The following is a 19,883-nucleotide window of genomic DNA, read 5'->3' as shown; positions in this document are numbered from 1 at the left end:
GACAGGCTCAGCAGGTATATACTGGGGAGACCTCATGCCCTACCTATGCTGTGGAGATCCAAGAGATCAATCTTAGATCTGGAAAGACTCTTCCAGATCGCCAACCTCCTCCCCCAGAGGATGAGGAAGACCATCAGGAGAGTGAACCAAAGCCTATTCCACCCTTTCCTGAGAGACTAACAGCCACCACACAACCCAACCCAGAGGAGGATGAGCTTCTGGGAGAGCTCAAGCAGTTGTGTGTGAAGATACCCCTTCTCCAAGCTATCAAGGATGTGCCCATTTATAACAAGCTGGTTAAGGAGAAGTGTTTCAAACACCCAGGCAGACAGAAGAAAGATGCCTCAACTATCAATGTCATAGGACAACTGTCTGACCTTATGCTAGGACAAGTCATCTGCCCAAAGTACCTAGATCCTGGAAGTCCTGTAGTAGATGTTCACATCAATGGCACCATTATCCCCCACACCTTGATTGATCTGGGGGCGGCCATCAATGTGATGACCAGGGATACCATGCTTAAACTCAATCTTCAGGGTTCCTTGAGGAAGACCTCGACAGTACTGCAATTAGCAGACCGCTCCACCGTGACTCCCGAAGGGATTGTGGAGGATGCCATGGTCTCCATCGATTCTTGGGAATACCCTGCAGACTTCCTGGTTCTGCAACCAAAGGCCAAGCTTACTGGATATCCTCTCATCTTGGGAAGGCCTTGGTTAGCTACTGCAGATGCTTACATAAGTTGTCGGGCAGGAAACATGACCATCAAAAATGGTCCCATGTCCAAGCAGCTAGTCCTATACCCTCCTGCCCAACCTTCTTTAGAGCATGATTTACCGCTCTGGTTGGAGGAAGGAGAAGAAGACGAGGTGTATTCAGCACCTCTTTGTACCCTAGATACCACTAAAAGAAATCCCCCAACTGAGGATGACTTGATTGAGACTCTGATCCAAAACCCACCTACCAGTGCACTACGTTTAGAAAAATTGGTGGAGGATGCCCAAGCTAGCACCTTAGTGGATCTTTGTACAACCAACCCTGTCACTCCCAGAGTTAAGAATGTGGAGTTCGGCCCTGAGAAAGCATTGAAAATCAGCTCCTCCCTATCTCCTTCCCAGGAAAAGGAGCTGTGTAGTCTGTTGGCCAACCACCTAGATTCTTTTGCTTGGAGTTATAAAGAGATGAAAGGAGTCCATCCCTCGGTCTGTACCCATCATATATACATCAAAGAGGATTGTAAACTGGTTAGGCAACCTCAAAGGAGAATGAATCCAGCACTTAAAGACATTGTCAAGGAACAATTGCAGAAACTGTTGGATGTCGGATTCATCTACCCCATCTCAGATAGTGAATGGGTGTCCCCTCTAGTGTTGGTTCCCAAAAAGAATGGGAAGTGGAGAATCTGTGTGGATTACCGTGAGCTAAACAAAGCTACCAAGAAAGACCATTTCCCTCTACCTTTCATAGATCAAGTGTTGGATGGACTGGCAGGAAAGAAGTTCTTCTCTTTCCTGGATGGGTTTAGCGGGTACAATCAAATCCAAATCAGCCCGGAAGACCAAGATAAGACCACCTTCACTTGTTCTTGGGGTACCTTTGCCTACCAAGTCCTTCCCTTTGGACTATGCAATGCTCCTGCTACCTTTCAGAGAGCTGTCCTGAGCATCTTCTCAGAGTTGGTCCATGATGCAGTAGAAATCTATATGGATGACTTTACTCCTTACGGGGCTAACTTCCAGGAAGCATTGTCCAACTTTGGAAAAGTCCTCACCAAGTGCATCGAGATGAACTTGTCCCTTAGCCCTGAAAAATGTGAATTCCTAATGACTGAAGGGACCATGCTAGGCCATACCATCTCTCGCCAAGGGTTACAGGTGGATCCCAACAAAATTGCTCTAATCAAGAAGGTTCCACCTCCCAAAAAGGTCAGGGATGTTAGGAGTTTCTTGGGATTAGCGGGATACTACAGGAGATTCATTAAGGACTTCAGCAAGTTAGCCTCACCATTGTTTGGCCTATTGGCAAAAGATGTGGAGTTTAGGTGGACTGACGATTGTCAGAAGAGTTTGAATGAGTTAAAGGACAAGTTGGTGTCAGCAACAATCCTGAGAGGTCCAAACTGGGCCCTACCTTTCCACATCCACACTGATGCCTCGAACAAAGCCATAGGTGTAGCCTTAGGACAAGTTGAGCAAAAGCTTCCATATGCCATTTACTTCGTTAGCAAAAACTTGTCCAAAGCAGAGCTGAATTACACTGTAACCGAGAAAGAGTTCTTAGCTGTAGTCCATGCACTAAACAAGTTCCGTCATTATATCACTGGATATCAAACATTTGTACATACTGACCATGCTGCTATTAGATATTTGATGAATAAACCAGATGTGAATGCTCGTATTATTAGATGGTTACTTTTATTGCAGCAGTTTGATTTAACCATTGTTGATAAACCAGGTAGAGAAAATGTTGTTGCTGACTTTTTATCTAGATTGGATTTGTCTGCAGATGAAGATGGGACGGTGGATGACCAGATGCCTGATGAGCATCTATTTGCTATCTCAGTACTCTCTCCATGGTTTGCTGATATAGAAAACTACCTTGTTTCAACTCAGTTCCCTCCGCACCTCTCTTCAAAAGAGAAGAGCAGAATCATCAGAAAAAGTGCCTCATTTACTTGGATCGGGGGCAACCTGTTCAAGCTTGGCCCCGATCAGATCTTAAGGCGTTGTGTAAGGGAAGAGGAAGTCTTTGACATCCTCCTCACCTGTCATGATGGGCCTTGTGGATGACATTTTGCAGCAAAGAGAATTGCCTTCAAGATCCTGCAGGCAGGCTACTATTGGCCCACACTTCATCAAGATGTCAGAAGATATGTCAGTCAGTGTGACCAATGCCAAAGAATGGGGAAACCGACTCAAAGGGATGAGATGCCTCTCCAACCTCAAGTGACTCTTGAGCCATTTGAGAAGTGGGGCATGGACTTTGTGGGTCCAATCAATCCCTCTTCGAGGCAAAGATCCTACATCATTGTGTGTACTGACTACTTGACAAAGTGGGCAGAGACCAAAGCAATCAAGGCAGCAACAGAAGAGAAAGTGGCCGAGTTCCTAAGAGAGAACATCTTCTACAAGTTTGGCTACCCAAGAGAGCTGGTCACCGATCAAGGGAGCCAGTTCACCTCCAACCTGGTTGAAGATCTCCTAGCTCATCACAAGATCAAGCATAGGACTTCCACTCCCTATCATCCTCAAGCAAATGGGCAGGTGGAAGTCACCAACAGAGCATTAGAAGGGATCTTGACCAAAGTGGTGAGCAGCAGCAGAAAATATTGGGCAGATCGCCTGGTTGAGGCCACATGGGCCTACAACACCACTTGGAAGACCACCCCCGGTTTCACACCATATGAGCTAGTCTATGGGAAGAGAGCTTCGCTGTCCATTGAGTTTGAGTATAACACTTTGAGGATGGCAGCTCAGCTGGACCTAGATCTCAGCCATGCACAACAAGAAAGGTTGCTGCAGCTGAATGGCCTGGATGAGCACCGCATGTAGGCCCTCCTTCACTCAGAAGTGGTTCAACTTCAGAGGAAGGTGTGGCATGACCAACATCTCCATGACAAGCAATTTCAGCCGGGAGATTGGGCCTTGTTGTATGACTCCAGGTTCAAAGACTTCAAGGGGAAGTTGAGAACCAGATGGCTGGGACCGTATGTAGTGGAACAATGCCATGACAATGGATCTGTCCTCATTCGAACCATTGATGAGGAAGCCATTCCCATGCTTGTCAATGGGCATCGATTGAAGATCTACAAGAGACCTATCTCAAGACAAGAGTTTATCAAAACTATGGAGAAATCTGTATTGGTCATAGAGAAGGGTTCTGCCTCTGCCTCCGGCACACCCTGAAAGAAGATCTGAAAAAAAGAAAAAAAAGAAAAAAGAAAAAAGAAAAAAGAAAAAAAAAAAAAAAAAAGAGAAAAAAAGGAAAAAGAAGAAAAAAGAAATAAAGATCCTTGGGTGAAAACCTCTCCGAGGCGCCCAAGGCAGGTAGTAGGGGTGAAAACCTCATTGAGGCGCTCCTATTGCTTTTGTTAAAAAAAAAAAAAAAAAAAAAAAAAAAAAAAAAAAAGTTGAAAAAGATCCTTGAGCGAAAACCTCTCTGAGGCGCTCAGGGCAGATGGCACGGGTGAAAACCTCCTTGAGGCACCCCTGCTATATTTCAAAAAAAAAAGAAAAAAACAAAAGAAAAAAACAAGATCCATAAGTTATTTGCATACAGATTGCAGGTGTTCTATGGAGGAGAGGAAGCCTCTCAACTCAAGGCCAAAAGTCCTTATCATGCAGCCAGGACACCTCACCAGCACCTCCTCCAAGAATGCTTATGTTCTTCAAGGTATGTGCACTTTCATTATAAATTGAGTCTCCTACAGGAAGACATAGATTTTCTACAGGAAGGTGCGATTTTCTACAGGAAGGTACCAGTTTCTACAGGAAGGTGCAAATTTCTACAGGAAGAGCTGCCTGTCTACAGGAAGCTCTGTACTTTCCTGTAGAAGCTCAGAACGGCCCAGAATGCGTTTCATGAGTAGATCTGATGACTACGGGTTGGTGTGGATGCATGCAAGCCTCTTTTGGGCCCATGCACGACGCTGTTACCTTGCTCCACCACCCGTGTCGACATGCGGCCAAGTCCCTGCACCCACAAAGAAAATCGATGAGTTCTCGCGGGCAAGCCATTTCCAAAGGTAACAAATGACGAGATCTCATACCATATGCATCAAGAGCACTGGGATCGTGATTGAGAAGCCAGAACCGCCAGCGTGCAACATGCACCCAAGGAGACAGGACTGTGACGAGACCCCTCGCAGGGATCCTGTAACAGTTCAACCTGCTCGAGTGAATACCCTCCACAGCACTGCCATCCGAGATGAAACGCGGGCGCATGAAAGCAAAACCATCCACTCCAGCGTTAGCAACCTGTAACCATGAGCCTCCGGGTCTGTGTAAGCCGCGTGCAGCAGGTAGATCCGTCGTCCAAAAACTGAAAATCGTGTGCAAATGCGCGCAGGTAAGTGTCTCAACCTTCTCTCCATCAAATCGCATGAATATTACTTTGATTTGTTTGCATGGCGTAAGAGTGAATGGTTGAGCAGCCGTATGGCCAGTTGACTGGCCACGTCGGCTAGTTATGGTATAGTCGGATGATCGGGTGGCAGCCACGACAAAGAAAACACGCAGCACGCACGTGAAGATAGTCCCGTCAACCGAGAAACGAGTTTAACCGAAAAGGGCGGCGGCAGATCTGTGGGAATGAATGCAGCAGCGAGTAAATATGCAGGCGAATGATGGGTGACGTCGCCCAACGGTCCGGCGGGGACAGCTCACCCCCCGCGCCATGAGCTGCGCCGATTCAAAATCTAATCGGCTAGATTATGCGCATGTATTCATCAACCTCCACTTCAAAACTTGAGTGGCTCTCCTGATTTCCTCGGCACGTTGATACGCCAAGCTTTCGGCTACCAGAACACCGGTGAAGCGCACCTCAACCGCAGTCCAATTGCAGTCCTCCTCGAAGTTTGCATACTGCTCCTACAGGAACAGTTTCTACAGGAACGCAGTCCTACAGGAAGCAGTCTCTACAGGAACGCAGTCTTCTACAGGAATGCGGGTGTTCACGTAAAAAAAGGTGGCCGAGTAACGAGGTAACCCTGGACCTCATGCAATTGGTCATTTAAGGTGGTAGGATTGTCAGTTACTGTCTGGGTGAATGAGAAAGTAGACAAATTGCTGTCTGAGTGCCCATACTGCAATTCTACAGGATTGTTGCGTGGTTAGACTGTGTTGTAAAATTTTTGTGGGTTATACGCATTGTTCTGCACTCTATCACCGAAACTAAACTCTCTTCCACCATCACCACCTCCGGTTAAGAAAATTGTGCCATCATGCTGGGTGGATTTATCAGGCGAGAACCCACAGATTCCACCAAATTAAGGAGAAATCCCGCAGTGGTAGAGCTCTTCACCAGAGCACAATGGATGCCTTTTTGTGATAAGCTGCAGGGCTACGATGATGAAGTAGCCAAGGAATTCTTGCAGGCATTGAAGCCTAAATCCCAGACACTGGCCACAGTAAGCTTCAGAGGTCTCAGCCTCCAACTCACCCCAGAGAATATAAGTCGAATCACAGAACTGCCCATGGGTCTGCCGTGGGATAAAGAAGAGCGGAAGCAGAGCCAGCAAGCAAAGAAAGAATTCTTTCCACCTGAGGAAGAATTCTCGGAGGATAAAAACGGGGTAAGAAGAACGAGTTTATCACCACCTTGGAATGAAGTCAGTTTGCAACTCATGAAATATATTACTTGTGAAGGCCGGTTCAACATCGTGTATGCATACCACTTTCGGTTACTCACTAAGTTGAGGCACCGAATTGACCTTCCTGTAGAGCAAAAGCTGAGCATCCCTTATTATCTCCTGCAGTCCTTAATGGAGTGTGCTACAAAGCTACGAGAGGGCATACCTGATCAGATAGCCCACCATGGGTTAATAAAATTGCTTGTGGAGGATGCACTGCACTCGTATAAAGTTCCCCTCTCCTGGGAGTCATTTAGGAATCTAACACGAGATGGGGACATTAAAATGTTGATCGAAGATAGTGGCTCCTCCAGCAGTGAAGACAAGGAAGCAGTGGCTAAGGAAAAGAAGGACAAAGAAAAGGGTGGCACACCTATCCTGTCAGCAAGGGAAAAGAGGATGAAGAGCAGAATGGACAAAGCAGAGGTGGCCCACGTCAGCCCAAGTACCTCAACAGCACCTGCAACAAAAGCAAAAATCAAAACTCCAGCAGGCAAGCAAACGGAAGTGGAGACACCTGTGTCTACAGGAAAGCAAAAACTGCCTTCTACAGGAAGCCCGAAAACACAAACACAGGCTTCTACAGGAAGCCCGAAAACAAAGACAAAGGCTTCTACAGGAAGCCTGAAGATCAATAAGGAGCAGGCTTCTACAGGAAGCCCAAGAGCAATGACCAAGGCTTCTACAGGAAGCCCAAAAATCGTTGGAGAACAGGCTTCTACAGGAAGCCCAAAAACGGAGACAAAGGCTTCTACAGGAAGCCCGAAAGTGCAACCACAGGCTTCTACAGGAAGCCCGAAGACAGAGACAGGGGCTTCTACAAGAAGCCCGAGATTGGAAAGAGGGGCTTCTACAAGAGGCCCGAAAGTCATTGAGAAATAGCCTCCTACAGAGAGTCCGAAGACAAAGAAAGAATCTTCTACAGGAGGCCCGGAAGCGGGCAAAGCAGGGTCTTCCACAGGAAACCCGAAATCTGAAAAGGAGGGGCCCTCTACAAGGAGCTCCGAGAGAGAAAAACGCAGGAAAGAGAAGGTTGGCATTCTCGAAAAGGAGGTAGCAGCGGCACTGGCTGCCCTTAGCACACCTCCAAAACCGAAAGAGAAAAGGGAGAGGGAGACCCCTCTACCATCCGAAGCCAGGAGAAGCAAGAGGATGACCACGGGCAAGCCATAGCCTCCACCCAGCAGCCAAACCACTTCAGGGGATGTCCCTACTTCACCCAGTGCAAGGACCCCCTCTAAAACATCAGCCACCCCCGAAAAGGGGAGCCCAAAAATAACTTCCTGGACACGAAAGATAGGCCAGTCGCCTTCCGAAGCCCGACTCAAGGAAATAGGAAAGGGGAAGGAAGCATCACCCTCGTCACCACCAAGAGCAGAGAAGGCAGGGCCATCAAAAGCAGAAAAGAAAGAGCCTGTTCCGGTCCCCAGTCCTCGGCCAAGGACAAGGAGCAGGAGCAAGGTTGCTCAAGGATGAGCAAATGGTTCAGCTGGGGGGTGATGATGAGCCCTAATTTTGGTACAATTTGGGCTCATTTTGGCCTATTATACTTGCTCAAACCATTCATATTTTATTGCTTATGCATGCATTTCTTAGTTTATTCGTGTTGTTTGCAGGAAGAAGGGTAGACACTTTATCTACGTGACTAATGCATTATGATTTCAGGTTTTTGCATTAAAAGGTAGAAAAGACCACGTGAAAAGGAAACAAGGAGACAAGGAGGTGGCACTGCTGGTTTTTAGGAGAGGATGTCCACAGTCTTGGGACCTTCCTCGTGTTTCCCACCAAGAACTCTGAGCTCCAATCCATCTCTCCTCCGAGCTTAGGCAGCCAGTTGTTCTACAAGAACAACAGTTACAACTGTTCTACAGGAACAGCACTTATGACTGTCCTACAGGATCAACAGTTAAACTCTAGTTGGACAGCTGAGCTCCTAAAATCAAGGACACTTGTTGGATCACTGTTTTGCATAAGTATAGAGGTCGTAGCCTTTGATAGGTTGTTGAAACTTTCGCATTACTATTGTAATTTTGGATCACAGCTCGGTGTTAGTTCTTGTTGTAAGCCAGTTTTGGCATAACATCAGATTATGAATAAAGAAGGCAGATTTTGATCTAGCTCTGAGTTTTCTTAAGGAGACTATAGCTCTCAGGTTAGGGCCCAACCTGACAGCCATAGATCCCCTCTGCTGTAGTGTTGTTTGCATTTCGTTTTAGCACTCTGAGTTTTCATTTTCACATGCAATTTGAATTACAGGTTGTTGAATTAGTCTTTTTCATGAGCATAGATAGGACTAGTTTATGGTTGAATTGCTTTCGGTTGTTTAGTTAGATTAGCAGGTTGATAATACATTGGAGCTCCAGCAAAAAAGGTTGAGGAAGTCTCCACTGCCATCTCCATTTGGAGATTGGAGTGCAGCCTATACCAGCCACAAAAACACGCAGTTCTTCACTTCATACATGCTGCAACATAGTCTCATTATGATAGATCTTTCCACATGATTCACACCTGCACACACGCCTTCATCACAGCTTCATGCACATTCTCCTTCGCGTTTTGGATTGCTGTTCATTGAATTTATACGCACAGGTAGTTTAGGTTGATGCATTTTCGGTTTGGTGACAGTCATAAGCATTTGTTTCACTTACACTTCTCTCCCTCATTCCATTACCTCATTCTCCATCTTGATCATGCATGCAAACACATCTTTGACCCCTGCTCCGCTCTGTTATCTCCCAAAGTCTTTCACTCCTCACATAGCTTCATTCTCTAGCCCTTTTCATTGACCTAGTCCTCTATCTTCCAACCTACTCCCTACACTCACTCCCTATCCTATTCTTCCGCTTCTGAGCCATCACCAGCCTTATTCCTACCTTGCACATCTCCCCCTACCATTCCATCACTCCTCCATCACTTCAAACACTCACGGTAGGTCATCCTGTAGCAATTTGTAGACATCCTGTAGAAATCTCTACGTATCCTGTAGGATCCCCTGCAGACATCCTGTAGGAGGCCACTCACTCGGTTGCTGAGCATCTGAATGCGAGGAACCTCTGTGGATGGATGCTAAGGATCCCTAGGGACCTCTCCTAGCCTCCCCAACCTGTCCCACACTTTCCTTCCTTCTCCATCCCATCTGCACAACCAAACCCTAGTTAGCACAAAATCACAATCATTCCATTCACTTAAGGGAAAAATACAAAAACATGTCTTTTATGATGCAAGTAGCTTAGATCCATGCATTTCCACTTATTAGAGGTAACAACAGCATTGGTAGAGGTTTCATTCACATTCTTTGCATTATAGAGGTTAGACTAGTTAAATTAGGGTTTCCTAGGTTTACATGCTTTGATTTGCTTTCAGTCCATTTTGTCAAGTAGAGTAGTTTTCCTTTGAGAATAGATTTCGTCCATCAATTAGCAAGCTTCTTCTGAGAGCCTATAGAATTTGGCTTGAGCCCTAGCAGACTTGTGCCAGCTGACCAAGTGACAACTGCGACAAGAGCTAGTACTTGTGCATATAGCACCGTCGCTTCCAAGTTTGTACGAACTACCGGGTTGATAAAATGAGAGACAGGAAGCCCCAGGAGTTGTAGCATTATTGCTACAATACTGGAGCTCACCACCCCCCAAATCCAAACTAATGTGCATCTTCATGCAAATGAACAGGTTGTAGATAAAGCGGAAATGTTGTTTAGAGAGGTTTTTAATTTCCTCTGTCAGATAGGACAGAGAATCGCCACATTTGGATCATTTATTCTAGTATTAAAGTTCTTGAATAAAGGAGGCAAATTGCAGAGCTTGAAGGAATGTTGCATAAAGAGATAGTTGAATTTGAGGTGATATTATAAATGTATATCAAAAATTTTTAGTGTACTTTAGGTTGTATAACATGATATTATGCTAGAATAATCTTTCTACTTAATGAATATTTCCATATTTGTTTTTATAGAAATTGCTCAGTTGGAAATCATCTTCATAGAGTTCATTCTTTGGACGTAATCTATCAAATTCAAACAGGATTTGTTGCAAGATGTCATCATTAGTTACGGGAAAGTTGGAAGACCCATTGTTGATATTTCAAACCTAAACATTATAAGGTGTCTTATTCTTTATGAAGCCTATGAATGGGATCGTCATCTTTTCCATTTAGATTCCTCTCATAGAGTGAAAAACTATCTTGCCAAATTGGAATCTAGTCCACTAGAGGATTTTAAGACTCCACATAGGGAATATGATTCTAGCATAAATGGAAATTTTGGATATAGTCAGTTTATAGTGAGATATAGTGACGATTCTAGTGGTGGTTTTGGCATTCCAATGACACAAGACACATGATCCACATTTGATGGAATATTTTTGGATAGAGCTATATGATCTGAGAATATTCAATTCAAAGATATCCAAGCTGGAAACAAGCATGTTTTAAATAATGGATTTGGGTATATTTTGATGACTAATGTGGAAAATCCATACTTTTCTGACCATTTAGAGGGAACTGGTACTATGAATGGAAAACTAGATGAAGGCATGGAAATTATTAAATTGGCAGAAGGTAAAACAACCCAGCATGTGGATGATGTGGAAGGAGGTCCATACATTATAGATTCATCGAATATAACTAATGTTACCATGTTTCATACTTTTGACATGGAGAATGGTGAATGTGATATGCACATCAATGTTTCTCAGACAATTCCTTTTAAAACAATTGATAGTAGAGACAACGCAAATGGCTTGGATGAAGATCTAAGGAAAATCCTGGAAATTGTCAAAGCAAGATTCTCCTATCTTGGTTGATATGTCAGATACATTAGATGCATCATGGACAGGTGAAGGAAAATCAGTAAAAGCTCAGGCTGTACCTGCAAGATCACAAGGGCAGGCATTTGGTTCTGTTACTTTGGCCACTACTGCTAGTGGCAGTGAACCCGCAGAGAGAAAATATTTTCATCCCATTCAACTTATTGAAATAGGAGATAGGATGATGTCTGAATCTACCTTAAACATGCAAAATAAAGGTGGAATAGAGGTACTTGAGAAAAACATCGCTCCCTCACCAGTAAAATCATTAAATATATTTGAATTGTTTGGAAGCTGGATTGGGGCTCCTTTGTCAAACTTACCAAAAACTTATAAGAAGAGTTTACAAGAAAAATTATTGGGGTCTATTAGAGTTGACTCGTTGAGAAGCTATAGTCCTATGTTTTTCTCATCAGTCAGTCATCTGGGTGGTAATGGAGTGGGTATGCTGCTTTTACCAAATTTTGTCAATGATATGGTTATTGTTGCTTATGATGATGAGCGAACAAGCATAATAGCTTATGCACTGAGCTCGAAAGAATATCAAGCTTCCCTATATGACAAGGCACTCGATAGTGAGAAGCACAAGGAATAGACAGGGATAAAGAAAAGGAATGTGAAGATTTATCCAATATGGGTGGAATTGTTTCAAATCCACTTTGGCCATTGGAGGGTTCCTTAGACTCGAGTAAAGTTCTTGCCAAAGAGAGAAGTTGAGGACCTGAGGATATTTACACATATGGCTCCAAAGGGAATGGGTGTTTAGATTCATCACTATATACTAAAGATACACATGCAAAAATATCCTTTTGTGATGAGGGTCCTCCCATAAAAGTTTACTCGGTAAATTGTTATTATGAAAAATAGTGTGATGCCTTTAGGAAAAAGTGTTTTCCAACATAAATGGACTTTAGATTGTCACTAAGTCGCTGCAAGAAATGGGGACCTTAATAAGGAGAGCGCAATGTGTATTTTGAAAAATCCTTGGATGAAAGATTTATCATTAAGCAAGTCACAAGAACAGAATTGGGGTCTTTTATGAAGCTTTCCTCAAAATGTTTCAAATATCTATCCAACTCATTAAGTTATGGAAGCCCCACATGTTTGGAAAAGATCCTTGGTATTTATCAGTTTGGATACTCATTATTTCTTATTTTGTATTTGACAATTACCTTTTGTAGGCTCTTAGAGAGTTTACCGGGCTTTGTTTCCTTCATTGTGTGTGTGCATGCTACATAATATGCTTATCTTTCAAGTCACGATAAACAATGCAAAAGGTGGAAAAATGACAAGGATGGAACTGGTGGTAATGGAAAATCCTCTGTTTGGAAGAAATGTAACAAAAATTTATGACCTCAAAGGTTCTGATCACTCCCAATGGTAATGGAAATTTATTGTACTATGGATGCCATCTTTGTTTAATGTACTTTAAACATGTTCAAATTAGTAGATTTCGTTGTTGGTTATTTTTTTGCTTATCATTTTTATTTTGCCCACTCTAATCCTATTCTCTATGGATATGCTTGTTATTCCCCTAGATCTATTTTATAATGGTAGAGGGGGCATGAAGTATATTTTTGTATTGTGTAATTTTTTTTTTGAGGTTTTGGTCTTCACACCCCTTTGCAAGTTGAAGTACTTGTGGGAGGACATAATTATCATTGAGAGGTAGAGATTTCTTTCCTTCTATCCATGCAATTGCATCTTTGGATAATCATGCCTGGTGTGGATTGGAAGTGTTTGAATGCCCCTTGGATATTGTGTTGGTGTAACAGATATTAGCCAAAATTTGTGCTTGCAATTTTAACACTTTTTTAGTGGTTACATTTCAGTATCATTGTTATTGATCGTCTTTCTTTGACATTTTGAATTAATTAATAATGATAAGCTCTCCCAGTTGGTTTTCTAGACCCCATAGCTAGTAGGATTCAAGCATGTAGCTTATTATTCATAATTGCATCATATATACTCACTATTTGTTTACTTTTTGGCATGAAAATTAGTCTTTTAGTGGTAGATTTGTATGCTGTTACAATTGATTTACATGATTCACAAGGTGAAAAATCAATCTTTGGTGTAGTTGCAGATTTTAGGTTTGATAATTATAGGTCATTTATAGACTATATGTTATATTCAAAGTTTCACTTCTAATTGAGTATTCAATTGAACATATTGAGTATCTTATACGTAACTATTTTTCCTTCTACCCACTTTTCATAACTTCCATAACCACTAGGTAGAGAGTTGCAAATTTGATGCTATTTTGGTTGTTTAGTAAAATATTTGCAAAGACTTGATAAAGTTTTATAATTGATTGAAAGTTGTATAATTTAAAATTTATAAAGTTTCAAGGTATAAAATGTTAAAGTATAATTCTTTAAAGTGTACTATCTCAATGGAAGAGCACACGCTTTACAAGCAGGAGGTTGGTGGTTTGATTCAATCATTCCCTGGTATTCATATGAAATAGTGACGATTAATTTTTGGTGATGAAGACTCTTTTTACCATAACCAATGAGCTTATGCTAACATTTTTTGTGACAAACCTTGAATATCATCACAACACCTATAATTTTGGCGACATGGCCTTTGGTGATGTTTAATTTTTGTGATAAAATATTTTTTGACCATCACCAATGAGTTTATGGTGACATTTTTCGACCCTCACCAAAATGTGAAATGGTGATGCCCAACGAGTGTCACCATATATTTATGCATCAATAGTGGCGACCATGAAAGGTCCATCACAATAAATTAGTTTTGTTCATATGAAATGGTGACGGTCAATATCCATCATTATAACCATTATTCATAATGGACCTTGAATGTCACCACAACACCTATATTTTTGGCGATGCCACCTTTGATGACATTCAATTTTTTTGTGATAGAGGCTAGGGTTCGTCGCCATTGCTCATATGAACTGGTGATAGTCACTATCTGTCATTAAAAATCATTATTGGTGACGGACCTTGAATGTCACCACAACACCTATATTTTTGGTGATGCCACCTTTGGTGACAGTGAGTTTTTGGTGACGAAGGCTCTTTTGACCGTCACCAATGTGCTTATGTTGACAATTTTCAAGCCTCACCAATGACCTTTTTTGTTGTAGTGTATCTTGCATACTATGGCTCGAATTGCTGGAGCCCAAGCGTTGCATGAGGTAACAAAATCTAATTTCTAGTATGTTATTGATTGTTTGAACCCCATGGTTTTTAGGTGGTGCGAGGGTTTGTTGGTCAATATGAAAGATCAATTAACCAAGTGTAGAACAGGAAAACTAAAATAGTTTGGGTACGGTTCCATTTTGGTGATGTTCTTTTTGGAACGTGTGCCATTTTTTCGTTATTAGTGATAGAGGTGGATGCCCCAGTGCCCAGAGATCCATGATTACTTAGATGGGGTGAGATGGTGCCTCGACAGGGAAGTGGCTAGTAGATGTCATTCCCTCCGGTATTCTTCAGACGGTTGTGTCAGCAGCTGATTATGGTTGATGATTGGGCATATGCAGGTATGAATTTCGAGGAGATTCAGATCTTCCACTTCCACTAGGTTCACAATGGACAAATGAATGTAAAAACTATTTTTAAAGTTGTTGAAGTTTTTGATTTTTTTTTGTATGTGTATTGAGATTTAACTTATGATGATTTTCATATGTGGCACCAGAGATACCTCTATGGGTTTCTTCGATAGCTAGATGAGTGAAACACCAAACTGAGGAGGTTCCTTATGACGAGGGAGCAAATTCGATTGTCGAGGTAGAGCATAACCTAGAAGCCTTAACCAGGGGCATTCCAGAGTACATGTCGATAGATTAGGTGCCATTGTGGTCCCAGAGACACCCTGTAGGGTTTTCCGCTAGACTGCATCGGCTGTTGAGCCGAGTTATCAAGGTGATTTTGTGCTACCATGAGAACCATGTGGGCGGATAGCTGGCTCTAGTTTACTTTCTGCACTGATGTAGGCTTATGAAGCCATGTCTCTCAGAACACACATTTTGTCATTTTGATGTAGCAAACTCTTTTGATTTTGTCATTTCACACTCTATTATGTGATTTTTTATGATTTACATGTTCTGCAAATGTCTATCTAACATATAGGTATATAATGCATTTGTTAATGTGTTCATGTTTCTCAGAATGTGATGATACATAATTAAATCGAAGTTTCATTCCAAGAGACAAAACCGCAAATACATTCTCAAAATTTGAGGGTTTCTAACTGAATATTGTCTATTAAGTTGTAATACAATGAGTTGTGAACCAATATTCATGATTAAATCTCTAATTCCAAGAGAAATAGCTTCTGACAAAAGTTTTATTACCGAACTATATTTGGCAATGTTCTTAGTCGTACGACCTAATCATATACCTTTTAAATTCACTAACTCACCATTAGGGTTATAGATTTCCCACACAGCGGAAGACAGATTTTGTGTACTACGACAAGGAACATCAGCAAAACCGATGTAATGGTTCAATGGCATATGCAAACCAAATAGAGCACGAGGTAAGTAGAGGAAAACCAGTTTAAAAAGAAAACTAACACATCAAAACCACACTACACACTAATGAAACACACTAATATACAAAATTATTTACATGAAAAATCACGCATAATACGTCTTAAGGTAAAGCCCGTTTCGGGGCTTAAGGTAAAGCCCGTTTCGGGGCTCAGCCAAATAATTTCCTTCATAATCGACTAACTCATAGCAACCTTTTAGTTAAACTCATTTAACAATGTAAGGCACATGCCACATTTGTTCGAATTTCCCAACTCCCAATTTGTCATTACCTTGATTATATAACAAGACCAAGTCATCCTCAGAAAAACCGTGGGGAGAAATAGTTATATTGTATTGAGCCTTAACTCATTTCTTTTGGGCTTCAATTACTAATGCAACAATACATCGAGTTTCATTGAGCCTTTCGAGGGAAAGTAAACATTCCTCCTTAGGTGATCTATCAAGGAGTAATTTGATAGCTAATTTTAGTGAAGGAATTTCACACTCAATTAGAAGAGTTGCCTCTAAACCATACACCAGCTGAAAGGGTGTGAATCCAGTGGCGGTCTTAGTTACAGTTTGATAAGCCCATAGAGATGAAAATAGCATAAGGTGCCAATTTCGTTTATGCATCCCAATGGTGCGTTGAAGCATGGTAACCAAGACTTTGTTGATTGCTTCAACTTGGCCATTGGTGTGTGGATAATAAGGAGCTGAGTTGTCATGACACAAACCCAAAAGAGAAGTAATCTATGCCATCATGTAATGTCATAAATGAGAGCCATGATAAATGATGATGTCTTGATGGACACCAAATCGAGCTATAACATGGTTGAAAAGAAATTGAGTGGAAGTTTTACTATCAGCAGCATATGCGAGCATCACCTTGTCCCATTTAGTGAAATAATCAATGGTGACGATGATATAACCATGCCCCTTGGTCGGGTTAGGATTACATGTCATGAAATCAATACCCCATTTAGCAAAGGGGCCGATGGTAACAAATGGGTGTAAGAGTGTAGGTGGGGCGCATTGTTCATGATTGTCAATATAGCAGGCATGACATTTTTGGACTGCTAAAAAGAAATCTTTAAAGATCGAAGGCCAAAAATAATCGACACGAAGGATTTTCTAAGAAGTAGCATATCCTGACATAGGACCACCAAATGCCCTAGAGTGACATTCATTTAGGACTCTCTCAGCTTCTTCAAGTGTCAAACATCTATGAAGGATAGAATTGACACCAACACGGTACAAAGTATCGCCAATAATCCGATAGGGTTGGCACTGATGTTGAGTGCAATGACATTTAGAATTGGAAAAATATGATCAAAAAGTTTGGGTTTGGAGGTAAACAATGATATCCCCATACCATGTATCAAGAGTGCTAATGAGAAAGATAGTTTCATCAGGAATTAGCTCATCAAAAGTCGTAGATGTGGTCACAGAAGGAAGGTCACAAACTAACTCGGTGAAAACCAATGATTTCTTTGATTTGGCTATAGAAAATTCCAAATCAAATTCCTGCAGGATAAAAATCTACTTAGAATACTTGCCCCCAACAACTAGTGAGTCGAAATGCATGTCATGGGGTTGTAGTCAGAAATCACTATGGTTTTCCACAAGAGAATATAATGTCGAAAGTATTAAACACCACGAATAGTTGATAAAGCCAGTTTCTCGACATGGGCATATTGAGTTTCGGTGTCAATAAGATTTCAGCTTAAGTAGTAAATCATGTGTTCATTTCCATCATCATCATCTTGAACTAATACCATGGAAATAGTACTCTTGGTTGGGGCCAATTACAAGAAGTAATCATGGTGTAATTGGTGGGATGCAATAAAGGAGAAGTAATGAGGGTGTTCTTTAATTCATCAAAAGATCTTTGAAAAATTTCATCCCAAATAAATGAGATGCCTTTCTTCAACAAATGAGTAAATCCCTTAGCAAGTTTAGCATAATTGGATCCAAAACAACGAAGTAAATTAGCTTTCCCTTGAAAGCTCTGTAGCTAGTGTAAAGATGATGGAGGGGGTAAATTCACAATGGCCTATACTTTGAGAGGGTAAATCTGGATGCCTTCTTTAGATACAGAAAATCCTAGGAGATGACCAGATTTGATGTAAAACACACACTTATGCAGATTTACACAAATATTGTAGTGTCTACAACGAAGAAAAATCGCTTGAAGGTGGTGAGGATGGTCATGACGCATAACAGACTATGATGGTAAGTCGTCAAGATATGGTTGAACGATGTGTTTACTTTCATGAAAAGCATAATACATCGCTTGTTGGAAGGTAGCACCAAAATTTTTTAGACCAAGAGGGAGTTTATTATAGGAAAAGGTTCCCCATGGATAGATAAAAGAAATTTTATGCTCATCAATGGGAAGAATGTTGATATGGTTGTAGCTAGAAAAGCTGTCCATAAAAGAAAAAATTACACTCCCAACACACTCATCAATGATCTGGTCTATAAAAGGAGTTGGATAATTATATTTCAAACATGCTTGATTGATATCACAGTTATCAACACAAACATGAATGGTCCCTTAATTTTTAGTCACGGGAACAATATTTGAGACCCAATCTATCAATGAAATAGGGTAAATGAAACCAAAATTAAGAATTTTTTCAACTTCTCCCTTTATAGCAACTGCCTTTCTAGGGTGCACTGGGTGAAGATGTTGACAAACAAGCTTCACATCTGGATAAGTAGGTATTCGTGCACAACTATACTCGGATCTATGCTAGGAATTTCTTCACATGACCAAGCAAAGACATCACATTATTACTTGACAAGGGCAGTGTAAATCTTGATCTCGTCTAGAGAAAAAGAAATCCCGACATGGATGTTTTTGACAATTGCTAGTTTAACAGAAATGTCAATGGGCAATGTAGCAGTAATGTTCCCCATGTTTCCTTCAAACAAAACTTCATGCACCAAAATAGGCGTTTGAAGTGGATGAGTCGGTGCATGGGAAAAAAAGGTTTCTAAACACGATGAAATATCTCCAAGACTCGGGAGAAATGAGGAATGATGATGGACATCATTCCATGGAGTTTCTTCAAGAGACATAACCTCATTTATACTCTCGTCGATTGGAAATGTATTGTTCAAGGTATTCGGAGAATTCCAAGAACCAAGCCAAGGGGATTGTGAATACATGTCTAGATGCATACTAAGATTAGCATGATTTTTAGAAGTGGCTCATGAAGCCAAAACAACAGCTTTATAGGATTGTTCTATTGAGCTGAGCAGCATGACATCACAAAAGGAATCAACTTAATCGAGATGAGGAACGATCCAAGGATCATGTGAAGTGGAGATCATGTTAACAGAAGCGACGTTTGGAGGTGGGAGAGAGAAAGTTCCCATAAGAGCAGAGTCTTTAAAAATACCCTCCCCAACACTCTCATAAGGGATGTTGATATTACCCACATATGGCATATTGCCATTTGAAGAGATAGAATAGAAAAAGGCTAACTAATCAACAACGGCTATTTTACCCTCATGAGGAAAACAAAGCACACGGAACAATGCATAAACCACACAAAACATAGCATGGGTCCAACAACAACCAAGTAGAAGGTTATAATTCAAGTTGGCATCAACGAATTCTACCTCTAGATTAACGGTTTCCCTTCCAATGTAATGGGAAAGTTTGTGAGAATACCGTATGGATGAGATCCTCTACCATTGATGGCTTCTAAGGTGTTAGGAGACTGGTTGAAAGGAAAAGATCCAATATCTTTCTAGCATGAGACAAACATGATGCAGGTGGAAGCACCCTCGTGAACAATATTGCTATGAATCATATTCCCTTTGATAATGACTTAGATTAAAAAGGTAAGCTGATGTGGAAGCCATAAAACATGAATTTCCAGGTCAAAGGTAATCAGACTCAAATCAGTAGGGTCAATTCCTCTTATAGCAAATAGTAATGCTTTTCGCTGCGATGGAAAACTCTGGAGAAATTCCAAGGCAGACATCGTCAAAGGTACTTGAGCTAAATCTTCGACAATATTATAATATTGAGCAACTCGCACATTTGGATTGTATGATTATTTCCTAAGGACACCCTTGGGAGGTGGCCAGATAACAGAGTCATTACTAGGTCTCTCAATATGAAAAGGACCATAATTGGGTGGAGTAGAAGTGGAGGGTGTATTAGTTACTTATTTTTCCACCACCTTTTTGGGAGGAGTCAAATAGTCTT

At 41.5% G+C, this 19,883-nt stretch overlaps 1 pseudogene; it reads left to right on the top strand.

The window, feature by feature from the left end:
- The first annotated feature begins 10,800 nt into the window (after positions 1-10,800).
- LOC149250965 (1-phosphatidylinositol-3-phosphate 5-kinase FAB1A-like) lies at positions 10,801-12,535 on the top strand (annotated as a pseudogene).
- Positions 12,536-19,883: the final 7,348 nt, after the last annotated feature.

This window comes from Pinus tabuliformis, chromosome 7, assembly GCF_031772625.1.
Source record: "Pinus tabuliformis cultivar Carrire ecotype Pingquan chromosome 7, CPIR1, whole genome shotgun sequence".
Lineage (NCBI taxonomy): Eukaryota > Viridiplantae > Streptophyta > Pinopsida > Pinales > Pinaceae > Pinus > Pinus tabuliformis.
The sequence above is the reverse complement of the archived record's forward strand: the minus strand, read 5'-3'. Positions and strand labels throughout refer to the sequence as shown.